Below are 18,925 nucleotides of genomic sequence, written 5' to 3'. Positions count from 1 at the left end.
TCATGTTTGAAATGGTCTAGATATGGATGATCACACCTAAATTGGAGGCAGTGCTCAGGACTACTTAGGAATGAATAATACCTTCTGCTAAGAAGGTAAGTGCACTCTAATGTAAAGATAGTTACTGACCATTTTAAATCATACTTTTTGATGATTGACAAGCTTCAAGTCAGTTATAATCTCTTTTGAGTAAATGGTAAATTCAGGTCATCTTAGTTATTAAGAAAAAATGGTATTGTAACTTATGCCCCTTTTTAGCTTTGCCCTCTTAAGTCTGGCAGTGTCTTAAGTGGCCAACACAGAGGGGTATAAAAGTTCTCTCTCAAACCCAGAGGTGAGGCTGAAACTCTTCTTTGGATCATGTTGAGAGGAACATGTGAAACCACTGAACTTAGGAAAGTTACTGAATCAACTCTAGTGCATTCAAAGTGGCTTGTAGGACTTGAACTGTCATCTGATGATAATGTTATCTAACAGTTACATGTTAATCACATATTTCCAGAGTTTTCAAGTGTGATGGTACTGCTTGACTGCCTAGAATGCACTTCATGAGCTTGTGTGATAAACAACTTGAGTCAAGAGTTCCTTCTAAATTGATTGGTCTCCAGGTATGTAGTGTAAAAAAAAAAAATCTTACCAGAATTCCATACCTACAAAAGCTTACATTATTCCCTGCTTGAAAGTGTTAAAAAAACAAACAAACAAACTTGGACTACTAGAAAGCTGTGTGGAAATCCAGAATTTTTAAAACTGACTTTAGACTAGCCAATCTAAATTGGAAAGCATCAGAGGGAATTGGATCCATTTTTTCATATCAAGCTGGCCCTATGGACTGGGATGTGTACTAATTGTATGGGCATGGAAAATCCTGTCCTGTACAAATGACATGATTTGTGTTGAGAAATGCCTTTGACTTAAAGGTTAAAAGGTTAGTTTCACATAGCATGGTTGTACAGTTGAATCCTAAAATGTAATACTATATACATATGTCCTTTTGTGTGTACGATGGTGATTACAAATTAAACTTTTCTTTTATAGAGAGAAAGCCAGCATGTGCAAGGGATTAGAATTGATAGTAAACATCAGCTTATGATTTGTTGAGTGGATGACTGCTGACTTCACCCAAGATTACTCCAGTTGTCTTCTGTAATGTGTTGTCTTGAAGGTGGAATTGAGATAAGCAATGGCTACAGCTACACATCCTCAATGACTGTTTAAATGGGAATCTAGCTATTGGTTGAAACTGAAGTTTCTTAAAGTTCTGTAACTTATTTCTGTCTGTGTGGATTAATTGAAATAAAACAAAGATGCTACCAGAAGCTTGTGTTCTGAAGTTTTCTCATCTAGGTGCTTCCTGTTTAAAGGCTTAACTTGCAAATTCATTGAAAAAGGCTTACTTCTGAATGTCTGATCATGGTTTTCTAAAATTGAAAATGCACAATCTAGATGAATTGGCCAACTTCTGAATTATTTCCTTAGGCTGTATGTAATTTGCCTGTTGTTCAACTAGTCAGTAGATTGTATCAAACTTGCTAAAGATGTGTTCTCTTCAGGAACCCCATTACCTGCCTATTTTAAATTCACAAAAGAAAATGTCTGCAGCAATGTTCCTTGTAAAGAACAACTAGTCTGAAGATCTGTGAAAAGCAGGATCAATATTGTTGAGTAATTGGAAGCTTGTATTGCCTAGGCCAAAAATTATGACTTCAACATGAAATTTGAAATAGTAATTTCTATGCATTCTACTACTAGCCAATGCTTCTGCAAAATGTACAAGAAAGAATTTAAGACAGTTAGAAATAAGCAATTTCTTTTGACATGCAGGTCAGTGAATTAGTGCAGGTTAAGGGCCAAACTTTCTTAAATATGCTTGGATAGATTAGAACTCTGTCTAGCAGGAAGTATATTTCTAGTTATTCTTAAAATTCCTAGTTATTCTTTACTTAAATATCTTAATTGGGGTGATTATTTAGTGATCCATTTTTCACAGCCTGTCAGGCTTACCTGAAATGTTTTAATTTCATCCGGACTACTGTACTAATGAAAGAAAACTAAATTTCAAGTACATCCAAAAAGTATTTTAAATCGATACTAAGCTGACAATTGTCTTAATTTTGGTCCTGAGAAAAGACTATTTTCCTACAAGCTGTCAGACATCTTATAGACCTCTATCTTCTTCAGTCATGCTCAAGGACTAAATCTTGGTCTAGTCAGTCTTTCTGAATGTGCTTTCATGCCCTGGATCCATTCTGCCTGATACAGATTTTCTTGCTCTTGATTCTCTTCTGTACTTGAACACTGTAGATAGGTTACTAAATGTGTTTTGTTTTCCTTAATAATTAATCTTGTTTGATAGCTTGGGTTGGTGACTTCAGTGAGTTGTCTACACTTCCAGATCTTTCTGAAGGAAGTAGAAGTACCCCATGGTGCTTAGGGTTGGAGTTTTCCTTCACAGATAAACCAGTCATGCAAACACTGGCATTAAATTCCATCTGCTGTTCTGTCTGCAAGGTTCTCAACAGAATCAAGACCTTCTAGAGTCTCTGCAGTTCGTTTGTGTTGACTTTTTTTCAACATCAGTGCTGACACAGCTCTGAGATGTTTTCACTTCTGAAAACTAGCCATTTCTCTCTGTATTAAGGACTTGTGCACTCTAAAGGTCCTTTCCTAGTAGTTGTAGGGCCCTTGGAGGACCTATTTGAAGGCTTAAAGCAGTGTCTTTGGAGTTAGGCTTTGTGCTTACTAACTCCTTCAGAGACTTGTTTTTGAGACATTTTTCAATTTCAGTGTGCATTTGGTGATAATTTGCATGTCTTATTCTTGGTGAGTACCATTGAATCCTAATGACTTGGTCCTTATTCACAAATTTGTTCTAATAAATTTCAGGCAAGTTCTTGTTGGTATCTTACATGTTAAAGCAGTGAAGCAACCAAAGGGTTTAGGATTACCGTACAAATAAAGTTAAAAATTGATAATGATTAAATCAGCTCATTTGTCCTGTCCACCACTCTGTGGGGCTGTATGCCTGAGGCTATGCAGTTCACTGAAGAGAGCTGATCTGTGCGAATGCTATCCTTTAAGCTAGGTTGTAATATTAGAATTTTTCTGTAGTCATTGGAGAAGTGAAGACTAATGGGGGGAAAAAGAGCCAGGTTTGTTGGAGAATAGTCAACAGCTTGGTTTATACCATCACAGATCAGTATTAGCTAGCCTTGTTTCTGGCTAATTGGCATCAAGACAGATTCTGTCATTATATAAACTTCTGTATGTATGGTTTGCACATTAGGGATTGTAAGAGAAGCTGGGGAGGGAATAAGGATGGATGAGAGCTACTACATAGCTTTTAATCTGTACATTTCTGCTTACTCTGACTATTGTTTGCAAATTTAAGAATGCTGCTTTGGCTTTTTGTTGACTAAATCTGCAGGAATGTTAAGTTTGTTCAGCAAGACTGAAGATAGCCTGGTCAGGCAGGAGAAGGGAGGTTTTTGCCTGTATTTAGTGTTTTAGCAGACAGCTGAAAGCATATTTCCTATGTCAGTTCCTTTTAGTAATTTGTTACAACCGCTTTTGAGACTCGGTGATCAAAGGAAGTGCAGATAAAGATGAAGTATGCAATGTGCTTAGGGTGTAGCCTCATGCATAGCAGCACAACAGTCATACATAACTTTTAAAGGGAGTCTGAAAGGATCTTGGCTGGGGAGGTTCTTTTTATTAAATAGGAAGAAGAGGGGACAAGAACAAGACTACAGAGGAAACAGTGGAGAACCTCATTCAGAAGAGATGAGGAAAGATTCTGGTCTTATATGAGAATGGAAGGTAAGTCTTTTCCTGGAAATACACATCTGTACTCATTTAGTAATAGGGTTGTTTTTTGTTGATGGTGTTTTTTCATCTTTTTTAAGCATTTAGAGGATTTGCTTGGAATGTGAGCAGCTAGTTCAAAAGTTTGTTAGGCCTGATTTGGAAAGAGATTTTAATAAGGATTTTCATTCTTTCTGGGGGAGCTTTAACTTCATATTTTAGCTCATTAGTATCTATTGGTAAAGCTATTTAACCTTTATTTAAAATTTAGGAAGATATATTTGTTAGACCAGTGAGAGTAAGTTTGTGATTCTGCAGCTGGAAAACCTAGATTCTGGTTAATTCTGGCACTTCTTTAAGTGAAAAACAGCAAAATAGCGGTAGGGTGAGGATCTAAGCTGAATGCACTTGTGCCTAAGAAACAATGAGTGTGTATCCCATGCATTCTGGTTTGGATCCATTCAAGCGGGCATTTCCTACAAAACTAGAGTTTCTTTTTGTATTCATGAGATATCAGATACGTACAGAACACATTTTCTTAAAACTTTCAACATCTGGCTTCAGAAGCAACTGGCATTGGGTTCTTCAACACATCAATACTTTTGTTTATCTATGTAAAGGTGAAAGCTGCACGACCTTCACTAACATTCGCTGCTGCAAAGAGGGTCTCTTCTGTTCAGTGGACTTTGATGTAAAGATCAGAGATTTCTTCGCATGCTTTGATACTTAAGTTCTATGGACTCAATGCATGAATACTGAATACTATAATACTGAAAATTCATACTCTTTCAGATTAAAGTGTAGAAGCTGAGAGCAATGACTTATCTTCAGATTTTATTGTATGTATGTACTCTAAGGCAATAAGTTAACTTAACCCACAACATACATTTTAAATTAATTAAACTCCTGAGAAGGAGTAATTGGAAATAAGCAGAGTCCTAGGAAGAGCAGTGTGCACAAGACCAGAGGATGAAAAAATGTTGGGAGTTCCAGCTTTTAGCACTTCTAGGGTTTGGAGGCAACAGGAGACGCAGGTCCCTAGTTTGTCTCATGTGGTAGCAGGTGAGGTCACTTGTTATTTGCTTATTTCCTTCTCAGCGATGTATTGCACACCAAAGCAGAGGTGGTATGTGGCCTATGAGTCAGTGTTTTTCTGTCCTCCTTCTGAGAAGTGAAGGTGAACTTGAAGTTGTATAAAGGAATTTGGTTTAGATGTTATTAGTGCTTCTGCCATTGAGCCTTATTACAGCTGATGTAGGAGGATGAATCCCAGCTTCTGTTTGGTTATATCATGATCTGTCCCTTAAAAATAGAAAATTATCTCATGCAGTTCAGAAAGTGGAAGAAAATAGTTCTATAAAAAAAAATTATCTGCAATCTATCTGCACACTACTTGAAAAGTTTGCTAACAGTAATGTCCCCAGGATTTTAGTACTGAATCCTATTAGATTAATTGCTTCATTCTTTTTTCCAAAGTGTAAACTTAAAATGCATAAACATACTTTGCTAGGAAAGTAAGCAGAAGGGAACAAAGCCAAGTAAACTATACAGAAGGATGAAGTTTGTTTCCAGAAATAATGTGCTATCTCCTACGTACCCAGACTCAAGATGCTGATTTCAGGTCCAGTATGGCACAAGCTTTCTAGGGTTGCTTTTATGCTGCGGTATGTTTTTTTTCCCAGTTACCCATGGTTTTCCTCAAAACTACTGTTTTAGACTGTACTGTCACCATTTCAGTTTACAGGTTGGTTATGGCCTCTGCCCTTTCTTGTGTGGTATAAAAGAAAAAAAGATAAGAAGAAACAGAAAATAAAATTAAAAAGAAACAAACCAGGATCTGTGCTGCTGCACTACAAGAAATCTGGTCTTCAATCTAGATGCACACCTGCTATCAAGAAAAGCTAGAAAGGGGGGGCAAAAAGTACAATGACAGATCTCATATGTAATAGAAATTTTTTAACTCTCATGTGTCTCTACAATAATAGTAATGTGAAAATGATTAAAAGGCAACCTTAAGAACTATAAGAAGAGATTAAATGTGTCCTGGATTCAAGTCATTGCTGCTTCTCATACTGCATAATGAATACATTTATTGGAGCTGAGTATCAGCCAGTTAGAAAAAGGCTTTATGGAATCCTTTTACTTGACTCTACAGCACTCCTTGTTTGTCCGTAATTGATGGCAAGGCATAAATCGCACTTGGCTGTATGCAAAAAGATGCTGCTACGTCACTACTTGCTGTAGGGAGAGCACCCCTGTTTCAGGTACCTTAACTGTAGGTGCTGTCTTCTTAGTGGTGCAGATGTGGTCTGGTTCCCCCCTGCATCTCGCTGAGGCCGAGAAGTCTCCCTGATGGATGAAGGTCCAGTCTGTGCTCTTGGTCTGACTGGAAGAATGACGTTCCATTTACTACATCTTGTGGTTAAAGGAAACTGCTCTCCTAATCATACAAATAAGCAACAGGGTGATGTATTTTATGGTTACCTATGCTTTTTCTTCCAAATTAATGTTTTACTGATGTATCTGTTTTGACTCATGGTAAGTATTTCATGCCTTCTCACCTGACTTGAGCCAAGACTCTGCAGTATGTCGAGGTACTGTGAGTCAAAGCAGGAGGCAGAACTAGAGGTACTCCTACAGATTGGTCCTATTAAGCTCTACACCGAGTCTCTCGTTCTTCCCAGGCTCCTCAGGCTGCAATTTTCCTCTGCAGGAGCCACAATTTTTGCTCATCATGGAGCTTCCTTCCTTCAACCAATTTAGGAACACTCAATAGACTTACCATAGTATCAGAGGTTTGTTGTTACCGTTTCTCAGAAGTGGCAAACAAAAAACTACCTTGAATTGACTGAGAATATGGTGAAGCAACAGATTTTAATAAATGCTAAAGATACAACATTAGAGGGGCTAAACAAAACAGATCTAAGTTCAAGATAGGGGAAAATATCAGCTCTGCCTTGTAGCTATCCAGGCAACTCTGATTACACTTACAATTTCCAACAGCATTAAACTGATTTTTCAAATCACCAAAAACATCATTTTTTCTTCTCGTGCCTGAGAGGATGCATGTTTTTGAGGTGAGCAGGAAGAGAAAACATGATTGCTGCTGTTGTAATTCTGTAATGAATTCAGCACCGCCTGGCTTATGCACTATATAATCTGTAGTCCAATATTCTTATAAACTCTTTCCTTGAACTATTTTCTCGCTTTCTTTTGAAATTGCTAAAAAAGAAAGCATACCAAGAATCCATCACAAAACACTGAGAACTCAAGTGTTTTTATTTATGGCATTTAGAGAGGGGCTGATGGTTTTGCTTCTTGACTTGAATTATGACTACTAATTGTTTGCAGCTTCAGTTATCAGACCAGTGCTCTCTGCATGTTATTGGTATATTCTAGATATGAAATAAAAGGGTGAAGAAAAACAGGGAAGATATACCCTCCTAAATATCCCACACATCTCACACTGCTTCACAATGCTATGAATTACAGTGCTGCTCTCAACAAACTGTAAGCAGATACCGCATTTGTTATTAGTGAATAACAGTTGCCATGTAACCCTATTTTATGTGGAAAGAGGGTACTTACCATTGTTGAATTTTTAAAGAAAACTTAGTCGTTCCATTTTTCTTAGAAGATGTCATCCAGGTAAACCACAGTGTGATGGAGGAGCTGCTCTCAGCATTCTCTGACTAGAGACCTATCAATGAGGGCTTCAGACAGATCTAAGTGTCTTTGAGACTGATGTCTAACATGATCTGAGGTCCTGTCCTCAGTTGTGCTTCTGTGTTGTCTCAGCACCTCACCAGCCCTGCTTTGTGCTGGGCTACCAGGTGTCCTGGCATGGCCTTGAAGGGTGTGGGTTACATAAAGTCAGGTTATTTATACCGTTTCTCACTTCATCCTCATGCTGCTAACCTGAACTCATTTCTGATCTTGTTCAGCAGGGTGTCATAAGCTTCCAGCTTGACTCACACAGTTTACCTTTGGTTTTCTCTTTAAGAATCATGATTATTCTTCCATAAAAGTGATCTGTTCTTCCACCATGGCTTCTGCAGTTGAATTCTGAATATCAGTGAATTATTGCCATTTCATCACTTCTTGGTTTTACTTAAGGTAATTGTGCTGTTACTGAGTCTGCCTTAAGAAAGTCATTTTACATCTTCCCAATATTTTGGGAACAGAGAGAAAAAGTCCCTTATAATCAGCATCTTTAAAGTAGTTACCTGTGTTTTAAACACCTTTGTTCTGTTTTTTATTCTGTTGGACTTCTGTAGTTTGTTTTTACTGCCTTGACATCTGAGTACAAGCTGGACTGCTTGAGAAGATTTTGCACAGAATTCAACCTGCAAAATGCTGTTGCCATTTTCTCAAGGAAAAATAAATTAGAGGTGAATATTTCATGTATTGACAAGGGGATGGAGAGGATTTTTTTTCCTTCCAAGTAAATTCTTTTTAGTTGCCAGCTTTCAAAGATCCAAGTAAGAATATGAAATGGATCATCTGTTTGCTTGTATCCTCAGCTGCATTTCAGATCCACTCTGGCAGAATTTCTCATGGTAGATTCTATAAATTACATGTTTTGAAGTGATTTAAAGTAAGGATTTTTAGGGTAGGGTGTTTCAGAAGTATCCAGAATCGGATTCTTTCCAGTCGTTTTGAAATTAGAGTTTCATTGTTGGCATTGATAGAGCAAAGTTTGTCCAGTGCTTAATACTATTGAAAAGCTAGTTACTAAAGTCAAAATAACTGGTGTTCCTTAATAGCTTCAGGTGGCAGGGCAATTTTAGTTCAGCAAAATAATTTTGATTTGCCACACTGAAAATGTTGATAGTGTGATACCATACTAATATCATGAAGCCAAGAGGAAAAAAGCTTATTTTCCTGTAGGCATTGAAAGAAATACAAAATACACAAATGTGGTTGTAGACTGTTGAGAAGGCTTGGTTTGTGCCCTTTGTGTCATGAAATAGAGGCATCACAAGATGCAAGCACTCATGCAAATATGAACTATTTTAATAGACAGGAGCTAGATTTGAGGGGAAAAAACATACGGGGTGTTGTAATTCGAACGTTATTTTGCAACTGGAAAGCCACTGCAAATTTAAGTTTTTTTTTTTGGAGTGGATTGACGACAGGCATCGGTATGGTTATATGAATGTTTCTGAAGAATGAAAGCAGAAAGTGAAGTTAGTGCTTTGTGTTTTACATCTTGTTCAGGAGCCTGGAGAGCTAGGTTTGGTTTCTCTGGTTTGAAATGGTTCAATAAAACTACCACAAAATGAATGCTACCTGCTGTTGAAAACTTCATTTCTTCAGTCCCATAAATGCATTAAAAAGGAAAAAAAAAGTTCAAAGCCCCATGGTTGAGAAATGTTAAATATTGTTCGTGGCATCATAATCTCAGCAGCCTCTTCCACCAAGAAAGCACTGACATATGAGAAGTCACAAAATCAAAGTCAATGTGAGAATTAGTTGTGATCAAAATTTATCCAGAGCAGATATGAAATTGTCAAAGACAGAACAAAGTGCAGGCATTTTGTAAATCTCAGTATGCCTCATCAGCATTGAAGCTAAGCTAGTCTTTCTTCTTGTTTGATAGTATATATATATCAAAATCATAAGCATTTCACACACTTCACATTTCTGATCTATAACATAGCAAGAGGTGGGATGTTCAATACCAGTCATTGGTTATCAGTGTCTGTAGATGGATAGCCTAGGAGGCTGACATACTTTGTTCATAATCAACCTGCTAAAAATGTGTGCGAAACACAAGGCATATGATTAAGTATGTTACATAGCAACTCAGTAATGTTGCTTTAAAAGCTCATCTGATTTTTTAACCTTGGGTAATCTTTCCTCTCTAAATTTGTTTGCAGGCAGCTTGTCCAGAAAAGGAGTTGTTCATTTAGGTACTTGCTGTTAATTTAGCTGAAAGCAAAACAAAAAACAAGGGTAATATGGACCTCTCTTGGAGGTCCCAGCCAGCTCAGCTTCTGTGGGGCATTATGGCTTCAGGAAAGAGCTGGGGGTGAAGAGTGAGGTAATGGAAATGGATGGGGCTTCCCTGCACTTCACATACTAGTGGAGGTTTGCACACAGCCAGCTGCATGGCAAAATAGGGCACAGTGCCCTCATTCAGGAGTTTGCTTTCTGTTCTCTTCTGGAGCTACAAATGAGCCTAAAGGGATGTGATTATTAATGTAAAAAAAAAAAAAGTCAACTGTAATTTGTATAGAATCAGCCCTTGTTGGTGTAGCACAGAGAAACATAGAAAATAAGCCCACAGGGAACATGGTAAAATTGCATTTACACTTCTTGCAGTAAGCAAGCCAATCTGGTTAGACCTAATTTTGTGGGGGGTATTATGCTATAGGAGCCTGGGTATGTCCTATGGGACTTGATTTTCCATAGTACTGGGCATCCAGCAGCAGTGCGGGATTTCTGGCATTAATGACTTTATTACAGCGATAATTACAATCTTCTGTGACTGTTTTAAGTAGCTGGAATTAGAATCAAATACATCTCCTTATTATCATACTTCTATAAATAATGGATTTTACTGCATTGAGAAAATGAATTATTCCCTGTGTTATCCATTGCCTCATGGTACCCACTGTACAACAGCCAAACACCTTAGACACCCAAAGACAAAAGTGCCATTTTGTTTCCAGATGTACTCGTGTCCCATTTATGAAGAGCATTTTCTTAGATTCTCTGCATAGAGTAACAGAGCTGCTTTTTACCAAGTGAGAGCTTATCGTAGGTTTAGCCTGATTCAAAGCAACATGAAAAGGAACTTCCTTTAGTCCCAGGAATGATAAGATTCAAGCAAAATGTCTTATATAAGTTTCTGAAACCTAATTAATCACAACAAAAAGGCTTTTCGTCTTGTGAAGGAAACATTATTAGCATATCAAAACCAGGATACAGGGTATAATCCAATCACTTGCCTTGTTCACGTGAAATCATGGACTGGCTTGAAAGGAGAAAAGAAAAGCAGGTGACAAGGGGTGAAATGCTGAAAAGCACATGCTACTGAAAAACAAAACACTGCATTGTACCATCAACTAAGGGAAAAATGCACTAAGTTATTATAAAACTTCTTTTTGAAAACTAAGCTTCATGTATTTCAGTTTTGAAAACCTCAACCTTACACAAAGCAAAGGGACAATGGAAGAAAATTATCCAAAGGGTTGCAGCAAGGTCTCCGTGAGACCTTGTAGGATCTGAACCCGCCACTAAAGCCAGAAAAGGGTTAACAGCCAGCACTGAAGGAATGTGAAGTTGTTCAGGTGGGATTGGAGAGAGGAGCAGTGGCTTTTTCCTATTTGCCTTTATTTTGTAACTCAAAAACAAAAGGAAAAACCCACCCTGATAGCTGAGACGTTTGCTAAATGGTTGTTAATAATAACCATATCAATCTCGTTTTAGAATTACTGCAGATCTATGCCAGAGCCTGGTGACTCTTTTATTATGGAGACAGGCAGCCTAGGCACTGTTTTGTACTCATTTAATCTCTCAGCATACTGAGGAAAGCAAGTACGTTTTGTTCTCAGAACGATTTTTAAAGGGGTTTTGAAACCATTAGGCTTTAATCTTTCACCACCTGTATTCAAGACTGTACTGGCCTACCCTCTTACTTCTTTTTTTTCTACATATTCAACTTTTAGCAAGTAAATGGGAAGAACATCATCAAGCTTTCCTTCTTGTTCCAGCCTGAGAGCAAGGTACTTACCACCACCACACTGTAACTAACACTTGAGATGATTTTCAGCTGATAGCAAAACACTGAGAGATGAAAATAAATGAATGCAAAGTGCCAAAAAGTCATACCTCTAAGGCTTTTTGTTACTAGAAAATGGGTCAATTTGCACTATTCTTGAGGATGCTTGTGACCTTTCTGGTAACCATCTAATTGGCTTGGCAATGTTCGAATTACACTTGTATTTTTAAATAATACCTAGGTACGCTTGTTGCTGTAACGCCTAGGCAGAAGGCAAAAGTCTTGCTTGCTTAATTGAATGAAGGATGCCTGCTCTGCCTTTGTGTCCCTGGTGATCTGCTGTCTTGGCTGGCTGCGTGCAAACTCAGGGTACCAGAGGCCCTTTTCAGTAGGCTTATCAACTCAGTCAAACTGCCTACACTTCTTTGTACCTTTTTCACGTTCCTGATTGAAATTGGCAGTACTTGTGAATGGTATTAGGTCGTCAGCACTAGAGACAAGAACTGTTCCTTTTGTTCCCAGCACTAGTACAGCGTGAGCTTCCTCCTCCTGCCACAGAGGCTGATTGGGATGAAGAGGGGGGGAAAAGTTCCCATCCTTCATCCAAAGCAAGAGTCACAGAGGATGACTTTTTTCTTCTCATGACTGCAGAAATAGCCTTCCTCTTTGAAAATTTAGGAAAAATATATAGCCAGCCTTTCAAAAGTCTTTTTTTTCCTGTCACTTTCTTCTGGGTATGGGTTGTAATTACTCATCATATATTAACAGTTAAGTTATCAGCTAAGGTCCGAGCCACGTTCCCTGTATTCTGTACGTGCTTGCTGTGGCCAGGCAGTCTGCCTTTTGGTGAGATATTTAAAGAAAACACACTGAGAGAAGAAGTGCCTTTCCTACCGCAGCACCACGCCGACCAGCAGTTTGGCCTGAGCATGGCGGTGGGAGTGAAGCGCTACCAGCACTAACTGCTGCTCCTCACTCTCCTGATTACGCCGCGCTTCCTCATCAGATGCCCCCGGCGACAGACCAACACACCTGAAAGGGAAGCTGATATCTGTGGCTGCCTCCGCTCAGATGGCTGACTGATGCAGACAGATCTTCTTAGGAAGACTAGATCATTCCTTGAGGTGATTTTTCTCAGACGTCCCGTATAGCTCGAGCTGAACGGTTATCAGGAAATCAGTAAGGAGCCAGAACTGGCCTGGCTGCCAGATTTCACATCTAGCGATGTGAAATGGCTCTGTTAGCAAGTTGTGTGTAACTCTCCTCCCTTGTATGCCCTGCAGCACTCGACTATGCAGAGCAGACTGAAGTGCTGTCTTGGCACAGAAAAAACCTATACATAAGACCTTTTTTAAAAAAAACAGAGCCTATACATTGCTTTCTTCCCCTTCCAATAATTTAAAAGCAGATAAACTGCTACTGAATAGCTTTCACACAACCTTCTGCCTCTGCCCTCTGGAGAGACAAACAGCAGAGCAGGGGGGAAGTGTCACCGTGAGTGGACCGTATCTCCTGGTGACCTGAAGTGCTTTCCTGACTGAAGAGGTTTTCCTGACTCGAGTCCAGACCTGTGATAACGCAGCCCTCTTTGCAGCCACTTTTGCCGTGATATCTGAATAGTTTTGGAGTCTTGAATGTATTAGTCTCTCCTGAGATACAGGCAGGCTGCGCACAACTTGCCCAGTTACAGAGAAGACCTGTGGCACAGAGGGAACCTCGGAAATCACAGCCTAGCTACTCCTAGAAAACATTCTTCACCTTGTTAATGTTTTACTAATGGGGTAGTTGCATTTTTGTTCCTTTTTTTTTTTTTCTTAACATTCCCAGGTGTCTTTCGTTTATCACTCTTTCTTTTAGAATGTATTGATTTAAAATCACAGCTTGAGTTAAATCCCTGGCGCCACTCTTTGCTTGCTTGCTGCTAGCACCAAAGTATCATTTCATACGTTGTGCAGTGATTTAACTGCTACCCTTTTACAGGAGGCAAAGGAAGACAACAGAACATGACGTTCTCGGAATGTTATTCCCAAGATTTCTCAAGAGCCAGCCTCTGACCCATGCTGCACCTTCACCTTGGCAGGACGCGCTCTCGTGTGGGGGAGCCTTTAAAGGAGCCCCACTGTGAGATGATCTCAAGGTCACCGCTGTGGCGGTCCCAGAACATCGAGCTCTGGATGAGTTATGGTCTCACAAACCTTTCGTCTGGCGTATACATCACTGCCACAACAATGGGTTCACGGTGATGCTCGTAGCAGAGGAGCTGGCCGTAAAAGTGACATAGCGGGTGTGCTGCATGTCCTCAGTGGTGGCACCAGTTCCCACCAGGGGCACTGAGAAGAGTCTCGGGGTTATTTCAAAAAGGTTAACGAGGGAGGGGAGACTCCAGCATCGCCTCTCGCCTTCAGAGTGACCCCTATCAGATTACTCAGAGCTCTCCTCTTACTGGGGTGTGGGGTGTGACTGAAGTGTTTCTCCAAGACCAGCTCTGTCCTACCGCATTATTCATGGCAGCAAACTGGGTGACTTTAGCCTGAAAGACGTGTAGGAGGAAAACTTGCTCCAGTCAGTACATGGCACGAGATGACCTCAATTTTCAACACAGCTCGAGTTTCTGCTGAGTTACTGGTGACACACAGTGAGCCCCTGCCAAGTCACTTACACGGGTGGCAGCAGGGCAATGCCTGGGTGCTCCTGGTTTGTGGAAGAGATGAAACTGGAGGGAAAAAAAAGCCTTCCAGTAAGGGCCTGTCTTTAAGAACACAGTGGGATGGGAAGAGTTATGTACATATAAATTTATTTTTTGATCTCTGCTCTGTGGGCAGTTTGAGTTTTCTCTGTTTAAGAAGTGTTTCCACTTCACCTTTTAGTGCACGTTCACCGCCAGGTGGGTGTTTGCCCGGTGGCTTGCTGCTGCCCGTGGGCTGCCTGTTTACTGCAGTTTTAGGTTGGCTTTTGTCCCTGGTCACTTTAGCATAAACGCTCGTTCTGCAGAGGACAGGGTCACAACCAAGAGGTGACCGGGTACAAGTACTGATGATCACAGTCTGAGGGTGAGGCTGCCCTGATTCACATTGGGAGCTGAGCTGGAAAAGCAAAAACTCTGGAAAGGTGCCTCTGCAGATTGCCTTCCCTAAGCCAGCTGCAGCTTGGCTAGAGGACTCCAGCAGGGAAGGGGGGGCACAATCAGCAAGCATGTTCTCTGTCTGTGTTACTAGAAACATCTTTGAAGAAGAAAAAAAAAAAAAAGGAAAAAGAAATCTGCCTTTTATTTACTTTACTATTTATGCCTTCTTTGCTCTGTTTACTTATTTGCAGTACTCATTCTGGACAAAGGAAGAAGTTTCTCCTTTTTCATTCACGCTATTATTGGCAGGGTGCTCTGAGTTCCGTCTTCAAAGTGCAATATTAATTCATCTAAAATAAATGCTTTTAAGATGAAATTGAAATCATTAATGCATATTTTCAATTTGCACGGGGTTTAGATATTAGCCAAAGTTGAACTAAGCAATAACCCTTTGGAAGATGAAGCTCCTGCACACATCTCTCCGTGTTATGTGCTGTTACCCAACGACTCAGCGATGTGGCACTCAGCATACATACATATCTAGATCCACTTTCCCTGTAGTTAAATAAACTTTTAAAGCAAATGCTCCATTAGCTCCTGATCATCAATCTTAATGTAATAATGGGGCTGTTTAAAGCCTGATAGGCTTTCCCCCCCATTCTATTAAAATATTTACATTGTAATAACTCAGTAGGTTTTTTTCCTAAATGGAAGGCCTGTAAGTGGGTGAAAGTATTTTAGAGCAGGGTGAGACTGAAGGGACGTGACATGTTATTGAATTAAGGGCCTTAGAAGGTGAGGGCTGTGCAGTCATAAATTCCAGGAATGCGGATGTGACTCTCTGAATGTGTATATGAAGCTGACAGGGTTTGACAGCTACCATCTGTGAACAATAACGTATAGAGAAGCACAGCTACACCATGCAGGCTGGAATGCACCTATCAGGCTCGGAGGACTCCAACAACTTACTACTCATTATCAGCGACCGTGGTCATGATTAGCTGCAGGGGTTGGAATGAAACTTGGAAAATATGAGAACAAAGTTCCCCTTGTTAAGGCAGAGTAATTAGTTTTATACATACGAGGAGAAAACGGGCAGGAGACTTCCTCTCCCCCCCTCCCCTTTATTAAGTGTTTACCATCCGAGCACTGCTCAGAAACACTAAAAAACTGCACAGTGGAAATGGATAGGCTGTTACTTCTTTCTGCATCATTTGAAATATAAGAAAATGGCTATTTTGTGTTCATGCTCTCATTCTTCAAGGGTTTTCCAGGACTTTGCAGCACAGAATGACAGGGATGTAATTACGTGATAACTGTGTTTATGTTCCATTTGCTCATCAAAGCTGATTTCTTGTGGTCTGTACTTTTCTGTGTTCCATCAGAGCGTAGCACTTTGGCCAAAATATGCCTTTGAGTCAGAGCATCTTGTATGTAAAATCTCTCTTTCATCAATGGTAAGGGGATCTTTGCTGTTTTCTCAGCCTTGCATATTAAAAACAAACCTGTGTATTCCCACAGGTTTATATCGCCTCTTGGTGAACACCGTGGTGTACAGAGCAGCTGAAGCCAGAGAGAAATACTGTGAATTCTCACTTAAGGTTGCTCAAGCATGCTATCAGTCAACGCTGAGAGCCATCTTATTGCTTAGGGTAAGCCAGCATGGGCCACTTGTATGTGAAACTGTTTACACAAGCTGAGAATCTGTCCCAGAAAATGAAGGAAATTATTAAATAAGAAAAAGAAAACGTACCATCTACATAATGCCTGTCTCAAAGCCCACTGTAATACATATATTCCCCATAACTTCCTGCAAGCATATGCTTTTCTTATAAAAACGACATTAATCCCAGTCTCCACCCGTTAGTCAGCAGTGATCTCCAACAGCAGTCATAGCTCCAAAAACAAGGTGCCCGGACTTCTAATGAGGGCATTTGACTTTGAAAAATATCCGGCAAAAAACAGTGCATAAAAAGAGAGAAACAGCAGGAAGTCTATTGAGAAAAAAAGTTATCATCCATCCTCTTTTAATTGAAAGAGAAAGGTTACGGTTGGCTTAAAAAGAATGTGTGAGCAGACAAGAGAAGTATAGTAAGCAGTTCCTGTGATAGATGGTTTAAATTTAGTTGTTCCTGCCGGGGGTGCGAGGTGCAGGGTGGGCTGTGTGACCTGTCTGAGTCCCTTTTACTGCTATTGTTCTGTAATAGGAAAAGATGAGGGTATTTCTCAGCTGTGAAGGCTGTGTGTTTTTTCATTATCTGCTTTAGGAAAATGTCCACCAGTGAGGTTATTGATGGAAAGCCATTCATGTGTACGTGTTGCATCCATGTAACGGGACTGACTTACACAGATGTGACTTAAAGGTGTGTCCGTCATGGTCATGAACACACACCTTATCTCCTGGCGAAACTAACCCTCCCAGAGCTTTGGGGTAGGGATACACATCTCTAGTATCCACGTTAGCCTGGTATGATTTCTCTTCATTGAAATGGCCACAGGCTGAACATGCCATCGCAATGGCAAACAGCTGGTAAAGTGGAATCAGGTAAGCCTCTTCTCTCCCGTGTTCCTGAGCTCCACTGGAAATTTGCACATTGAGCTAGTAACACTAATCAATGCATCCATGGTCTTACTAGCAGGTCAGGGAAGGAAGATCAAGACCAATCAAGATCACATTAGCAGTCTTTTTTCCTGGTCAGATTATTTTCAGCTAAACAAAGTGGAAAGAAATCAGTGTCTTCAATGTTTGCTTCAAGGTTTTTTGATTTTTCTTTGGACAAGTTGTATGTCAGAAATGGAAGAAAGGTGTGTAGGTTTGATTTCTGACAGAAGCAGTTAGTTTACTTTTCAGTGGAGAAAAAAAAAATCCAATCCAATCCAATTAATATGGTAGCCACTGGGCTGGCAAAGCATGGACACAGCAAGCTGCCACTTCTGGTTTTACTGATGTGCCATTTTATGCTCTGCTTTCTTGTTCAGAGTCCGTACGGGTGACCAGTAACCCAAATTAGTGGCATCCACCTCAATCCTTCCCACACACAAGGGAACTGCTCCCCTATTGCTTTGCCTTATTTGTGCAGCACCTGCCATGGTGCAAGTAATAGTGCTAATAATGTCAATGGGAAGGTTTAGAAATAAATTAGGCAATAGGCTGAACCATTCTGAAAAGTTTCTTCCCTGCAGATATTTCTTAGCAGGTCCCGTTTTCTGGGTAGCAGTTGAAATGAACCTGCTATGCAAAGCCAAGCCTCTGCCGACTGTCTGTGACACCGTTGGCTGTTGCATGAAGTTGGTTTTGACCCCAGCCCGTTCAGTTTTCATTTGGGCGAGGGGGAGCTCCACTAATTAGGCATTGTTACCATTGGTGTCTACACGTGTGTTCTGCCTGTAAGACAGAAAACATGCCTACACAACACGGGATGGACTGACACAGACTGGAGCACAAACTAGCAACCCAAACACAACCCCCCTGGGGCTCTGCACAGATGTTACAGACGCATGCTGGTGTGGAAAGCCCTTCCTACCTGCTATGCTTTTGCTGCTTTTGTTATCTGTAATAGCAAGATAAAAGCTTGTTGAGGTTTGCCATTCTATTTCATGTCCTTTATTTTGCTGTGTAGACATTTCCAAAGGCATTAAAGTCTTTGAGACTACAGCAGCCTGTAAAAGAGAACCATTTTCTAAGCCTGCCTGTCTAATGCAGGTAATCTACTGCATTCCTTTAAAGCAGTAAAGAAAATAGCAACGGGACTGAAATTGCCTGTAATTTTCCTCCTAGCATTTTGTAACTGGAGCATTACTATGTTATTTCACCTCTCTCTTTAATGTGGGAGCAGTTTCAGAGGCTTTGGGATCACATTTCTCTAAAAAGTCCTTCTTTATATGCTTTAAAACTTCGGTATGACATCAAAGTTGGTAGAACAGCTACCAAACACTTTAATAGCAAGTTACGAGTATTTCTTATCTTTACCAGCCCCAGTATCCTATGTGCTGCATGTTTGTTCCTCTCCCCGTCCCAGCAAGTCAGTAGGGTAGTTGGACCGGGCAGCCTGACCTCGTTCCCTACTTTTGCTGCTTGTTCATTTTGAAATCTGTTAACTGTCAGCCAGGAATTTGTCCTACAAGTTCCCCCAGCTCCCAGTTCTCCGTTGCATTCAAGCTGTCTTGTAGTGATTAACCAAATTCTGTCTTGTAGTGATTAACCAACTTGTAAACACAGTAGGAATTATTACCAATAATGGGCCTAACCTACAAAGATGGTGAACTGAAAGGATTGCGTGGCTACTTTGTGCCCTGCAAGTTCAACCTCAACAGGCTTCCAAGGTTAA

General features: G+C 40.2%; 1 protein-coding gene and 1 long non-coding RNA gene across 3 annotated transcripts in view; one reads left to right on the top strand and one right to left on the bottom strand.

Annotated features, from left to right (window-relative positions):
- RASL11B (RAS like family 11 member B) overlaps positions 1 to 18,925 on the top strand; it is a 290,210-nt gene that overhangs the window by 256,366 nt on the left and 14,919 nt on the right. The window lies entirely within an intron of this gene.
- The window catches only part of LOC310899240, a 29,393-nt gene continuing 11,506 nt past the window's right edge, over positions 1,039 to 18,925 (bottom strand). For both annotated transcript variants that reach the window (XR_014584098.1, XR_014584099.1), the window contains exon 3: positions 1,039 to 6,186. This is a non-coding gene — a long non-coding RNA (uncharacterized lncRNA). The remainder of the gene's footprint in view (positions 6,187 to 18,925) is intronic.

The sequence above is a fragment of the Anser anser genome (genome assembly GCF_964211835.1).
Source record: "Anser anser genome assembly, chromosome: 4".
Classification (NCBI taxonomy): Eukaryota; Metazoa; Chordata; class Aves; order Anseriformes; family Anatidae; genus Anser; species Anser anser.
This window is presented reverse-complemented; position numbering and strand designations above follow the sequence as displayed.